A 6,249-nucleotide genomic window follows, 5' to 3' on the forward strand; every position below is an offset into this window, starting at 1 on the left:
CTGGACACTGCTAGACATAGCACCTGGGTGATTTCATTCACTAGGAAAAACCGTGTTGGAGACACACTTCTGTGACTTATCCTCGCTTTGCAGGCAAAACCTGCAGTATGGAGGGTAAGTACCCTGCCCATGATTGCATGCCAGTGAGCAGTGGAGCCCACAATGGTGACCCTGGGTGACAGTAGGACTGGGGAGGACGTCCCCGCAATGTGGAACCTGCACAGTCCCAAGACCCCAGCGTCCTGGGCCACTTGCTTTCCTCGTATTCAAATGGGCTAAACCACGCCCCGCCTACCACTCTCCTCTCACTCTGCTGATAACCCTACTGCTCTGTGCTTGCCCCGGATCACCCCCATCCCAGGGCACCGCCAGCACAGGGTGGTGCCATAAAACAGGCTTTCCTGAGTGTTTGAGACGAACAGTGAAGAAATGACAATGTGAAGGGTTCCTCTAGTGTCCTGGCCTCAAGCAGTTTCTCTCTGCCCATCTCTCCTCAGAGGTCAGCTTGCTGCCTTACTTCCCATGACCTTGACCCCCTTCTCCTGCTCTCTTTTCTGCTTTCCCAAGATCCTGCCCTCCCGCCCACCCCACCCCTGCCATGCCTGAGAACGGAGCATTTGAGCACTATTTCACTTTTCCCCTCACCTTTAGATCACGCCCATGTGGCCTGTGTGTGTGTGTCCATGTCTGTGTATGCCAGTTTGTACATTGTATGGGGATGGGGGACTTGCTGCATTTCCACTGAGTTCTTTCAAGTTCTTTTCTTTTCTTTTTTTTTTTTTTTTTGCGGTACGCGGGCCTCTCACTGTTATGGCCTGTCCCGTTGCGGAGCACAGGCTCCAGATGCGCAGGCTCAGCAGCCATGGCTCACGGGCCCAACCGCTCCGTGGCATGTGGGATCTTCCCGGACCGGGGCACGAACCCGTGTCCCCTGCATCGGCAGGCAGACTCTGAACCACTGCACCACCAGGGAAGCCCTCAAGTTATTTTCTAAACTAATGAGCCATCTTCTCTTAGATTGATTGTGTTGCCTTCTTAATTTGCAGCCAGTTTCTGCTTGAAATTGCATTTTCTGCCTTGCTTGCCTCTTTGGGTTTTGCCCTGGAGAGCAAGCACTGTGTTTTCACTTATAGAACAAAGATGCGCAGCCCTGCTCTCAGGGAGGTTGGGGTCCAGGGGGAGACGGACGCCAAGAGAGTGGTTTCAGTGGTAGAGCTCGGTGCAGGCTGGAGGGGGAGTCAGGGCACCTCGGTTCCCAGAGGTGGCACTTGATCTGAGTCTTGAAGGACATATTCAAATCAGCCTCTCAGACAAGGGGGAGAAGGCATTCCAGGCAGAAGGCACAGCTTCAGCAAAAATAAAGACTCGAGAGGCTTCTTGCTGGATGTGGATTGAAAGCAGGTGTGAGAAGAGAGGGGGCTGGAATGTGGTGAGAAGGTGGCAGTGACCTCTCCGAGGGCTGAGGGCTGCAGAGCGGATGCAGGAAAGATTAGGAATTGCGGAGGGATGGGGGTTGGGTGGCGACGGAAGTCCGGGGACAGAGGAGGGCTGAGGTGGGGAGGGCTGGGGAGGAGGGGCTGGACTGGAGAGCTTGGTAAGAAGTAAAACTGGCAGGACCTGCCAGGCGTGTCTCCACCTTGCCAGGCGTCACCTTGCTCTTCCACTTTCACACGGAGCCCGAGGGAAAAGGCACCTGTGATGAGGTTGTCCTCGGAGCTGGCAGTCTAGGGTGGGGTCTAACAGGGGCAGAAGGGACAGTAGTCCCAGAGCTGGGCCTCGAGGAGGCTGGTCTCACCCCTAGGTTAGACACTGCTGGTAGGCAGACCTCCAAATAGCATCTGGGAGAGAAGGCAGTTTTGAACAGGTGCAGGGAACTCCTGCACAGAGAGGCGCCCCGGGCCACGCTCCCATCTCTCTCCCCATCAACCCCACCCACCCCCTGTCCCTGGAACCTGGCAGAAGAGAAAGTCAGGCTGAGTTGACTTTGGGAGGAGGGGAGCTCCTGGTTCCTGGAGCTACAGGGCCTGGGGAGGCCCCAGCCTAGGGAGCCTAGAGGGGCTTGGGATCCTGCCAGCTCTGCCGGGCCGCGGGCACAGCCCTCGCCTCGATTTCTGCCTTCCTCCCCCCGCCCTAACAGCCGCACCCCCTCACCCCCGGTACCGATCCTTGAGCCATGCGAGCTTTGCACCCACTCATGGTGTACAGGTGTGAGAGTGAGTGTGAGGGCACCCCCAAATCAGGCCCTCGGCTGTGCTACCCCAGTGCCTGCTTGACTTCAAGGCTCAGCTCAAAGCTCCTCCAGGGAGAGGCCCTGCATCCCCTGTGCCCCCATAACTTCTGGGTCACTGCTCTCCGCACCTCTCGCCCCATCACCGCAGGTGTCCGTTTCCACGCTGGCTTCCTGTTACCTCGGGTGCTTCTTGAGGGTAGATGCTTTATTATGAGCCCAGCGTGAGGCGTGGCATGGGGGAGCTCGCTGCAGATATGGGAGCCTCTGCCTTTGGGTGTTCCTTGGGGACGCCTGGTGCTACTGTCCTGTTCTGCAAGTCAGGTGGTTGTTAGAAGCTTATTAACGGTGCAAGACACTACCACCCCCCCCCCCAGAAAGGCTGACGTTAAAATTGGACGATTGTTGAAGGGCACGTGGAGCCACTGGGAAGCTCCTGTGCTGCTGGAAAATGAGCCAATTGTACAAGCACTTGGGAAACTGAAGCCAAACCTATGCCTACGCTATGCTCCAGGCAGAAGGAGAGCACGTGTCTGCGGAAAGGTGTGCGTGAAAAGGTCCACAGCAGCCTCACGCATCACAGCCCAGACGTGGAAACAACCCAAGTGCCCACCAACAGGAGAACAGATAAATAAATTGTGCTGCAGCCCTACAATGGAGTACTACTCAGTGATGGAAAAGAACCAACGACTGCTACGCATCCAACATGGATGACATCACAGGCTATATATTAAGCACGAGAAACCAGACACAAAAGAGCCCAGACTGCGTGATTCCATTTATATAAAGTTCAGGAACAGGCAAAACTAATTGGTGATAGAAGCCTGTGGTACTTCTGCTGGGGGTGTGGTATTGACAAGGCAGGGGCATGAAGGACCCTTCTCTGGAAGGTTCCCTGGCTTATTGTAGGTGGCGATTACAAGGGTGTATGTATCTGTAAATAAATCATCAAACTATACACTTAAGATGTGTGTACTCTATTTTATTCTGCAATAAGAAAGTTAAAGGGAGGCGAAAATCAGCTTATAAAAGGGTTTCTGAGATTCTGATTAGTTCCTTTAAACCCACTGTAGCTTTTTCAGCAAAAATGAGGGAGGCCCGCATGACCCACGTTTTCTTCAGGATCCCAGAGGATTCTAATTTATGGGCAGAGAGGCCCAGGGCAAAAGCCTTCCAGGGCTGCTGCTGATTTAGAGGCTGCTTCCCCACCAGGAGGGCGGGCACTGCCCAGAGGGCAGCCCTGATGACCCCCTCCTCTCCCAGCTGCAGCCAGACCCCGCTCTTCCTCTGGTTCCTGGAACCTGCCCGACCCAGCGGTGTTTCCAGCACTTAAGGCTGGGAGCTCAGCCTCTCCTCCACTCCAGGAAAATATTTGTTCAGGGACTTGGCACCCGTAGAGGAGGAAATAAAAGCCACCTTGGAGTCGAGCGGGCTGCTCTGCTGCGGTTGCTTTGTCTGCCCCTCCAGGTTGCCTCGCAGGCTCTCAGGCCCGCCGTCCGGGGCCAGGCCCAGGAATCCCACTCCACAGACGGGCCTGCTTCAGGGATGGGCCTGGGGTGCCAGCTGCTCCTGCATTCCTCATTCCGTTCAGGCAGTCATCTGTCAGTCTAGTCAGCAGATGGTTATGAAACCTACTATGTGCCTGGCACAGTGCAGGGCCCTGGACGCTGTCGGTGAACAAGGCCCTGCCCTTGCCTCAAGGCTCTTGTGAGCTAGCGAGGCAGGCTGACCGGTGGGGAGGCCGTGACAGCCTAGGGGGAGCTGTGGAGTGACGGAGTTGGGGCCAGGGTAGGCAGGCAAGGCTGGCAGTCGGGGGAGGATGGGCGGGCACCTGGCGTCAGGCTGAGGGGTGAGGAAGCAAAGGTTAGGGGCCATCAGACGGGGCACCATGGTCAGATGCCCAGAGGCGAGAGAGAGCAAGGGGCTTTGGGGTGTGGACGGGGGGTGGGGTCGGCCGTGGCTGAGACCCAGGAGTCAGGAGACCGAAGGCGGAAGTTGCCCCTGGTGCCGTGGGACCTCCCAGCATGAGTTCAGGAGAGTGGACTTTATCCCAGGGCAGTGAAAGTTTTTGTTTTGCAACATTTAAACACATTGATTTCGATTCTTTTTGATATAGCAAAGTATAAAGAAGAAACCAAAATTGGCCTCAAATCCCCCACCGCCCAGATCTTTCCTGATGACATTTTAAACATTAAAATACTCTGTGCACACGATTCGAAATCCAAGCAGAACAGAAAAGTACACAATGAAAAGTTAAAGCTTCCTTCTCCCCACCTGTCTATCTCTCCAAAGGCAATTTCACTTAACAGATTTTTGGTGTGTGCTTCCAGAAATATTTTCCATGCATATACTTGTTAGGATAAGTCTACACTTTCGCAGAGCTACACCAAAGGGATGGTGCTATATGCCGAGACTGCAGCTCCCTTTTCTGACCTGGTTTCATTTCAGCACGTGCATTTGGTCCTACCCCGTTGTTCTCTTTTTTTGGGGGGGGGTGCTGAGCCTCATGGCTCGGCCTGCGGGATCTTAGTTCCCCGACCAGGGATCGAACCCATGCTCCCTGCATTGGGAGCATGGAGTCCTAACCCCTGGACCGCCAGGGAAGTCTCTACCCTATGGTTCTTAACATCTGCGGAGCATTTGGTTGTACAGATGCAGCAGATGAACACTACCGACTCTTCCCACTGGGTGGGCATCTTATTTCCAGGCGTTTGCTGTTATAAACCTTGCTGGAGGAAACCTTCCCTGACAGCAGTCAGAGTATCACGTGGTCCAGACACAGGCAACTGCTGGGAGGATATACCATGGGCACCTCTCTTGCAGTGGGTTATGGATGGAAGGGGCCGTTCTTTATGATCATCCTCCAAAATTTCCACCAGTTTGCCACACCTGTCACCACACCCAGCCTCTGTGGGAAAGGCCCTGAGACCACCCCCTCCCATGTCACCACACATATCATCAAATGTTTCCATTTTCTTTTCTCCACTGGGATGGGGGATGGAGGTGGTATCCCATGGTTGGTTTTTCTTGTTTTTTTGCGGTACGCAGGCCTCTCACTGTTGTGGCCTCTCCTGTTGCGGAGCACAGGCTCCGGACACGCAGGCTCAGCAGCCATGGCTCACGGGCCCAGCCACTCCGCGGCATGTGAGATCTTCCCGGACGAGGGCACGAACCCGTGTCCCCTGCATCGGCAGGCGGACTCTGAACCACTGCACCACCAGGGAAGCCCCCCATGGTGGTTTTGATTTTCATTTAACTATAAATGAAGTTAGGGATCTCTTCATATGTTTTTGCCATTTGCATTTTTTTTTCCACAGGCAAACTGCTTCTTCATATTATTTGGCCCGTTTTTCTAACGGGCCCCTTGTCTTTTCCTCATCGATTGGCATGGGTTTCTTGCACACTAATGATTTTGAGTGAGAGCAGCCTGTCAAGCTTTGGTCTTGAAAATATCCCTCTGGCTGTGATGTGAGGGGAATGGGGGACTGGTCTGCTGGGAGGCCTGTGAAGGGGTCCCTGTGAGAGCAAGCGGGCCTGGAGCAAGCGGGGGCCTTGGGGACGGGGGCTGACGACACAGGACTAGCCAGGGGATTGATTTTTTGCACAATAGTCCAGGCACTCTTGGGTCAGTGAAAAAAAACATTGCCAGCTGCCCTCCCCAAGTGTAGTAACACTGGATTCGTACTGATAAGACACAGTTGGGCCAGAGCCCCTGCCTGGTAGTTTATGCCACACCCTGCTCATCTTCCCCGACTGTGTGGGGCACCAGAGGGGTGAGGTGACAAGGAAGACGGAGGTGTCGAGGACGGTTCCCAGGTTCCCACTCAAACATTGTGGTCCCATAAACCATGGAAATGTCTCAGAAATTCCAGTGTTTCAGCACACAGATATCAATTGACCCACATTAGGCAGAAGTGATCCAGAGTCCCCCAGAAGGGAAATAGGGGTGCACTGGGCCTGAGCCCATGTGTTGGGAGGTGTAGGGGGAGGTACGGGCTGACAACACAGCTGAGGAGGGCCGG

The sequence above is a fragment of the Mesoplodon bidens genome, assembly GCF_964165515.1.
Source record: "Mesoplodon bidens genome assembly, chromosome: 14".
Lineage (NCBI taxonomy): Eukaryota > Metazoa > Chordata > Mammalia > Artiodactyla > Ziphiidae > Mesoplodon > Mesoplodon bidens.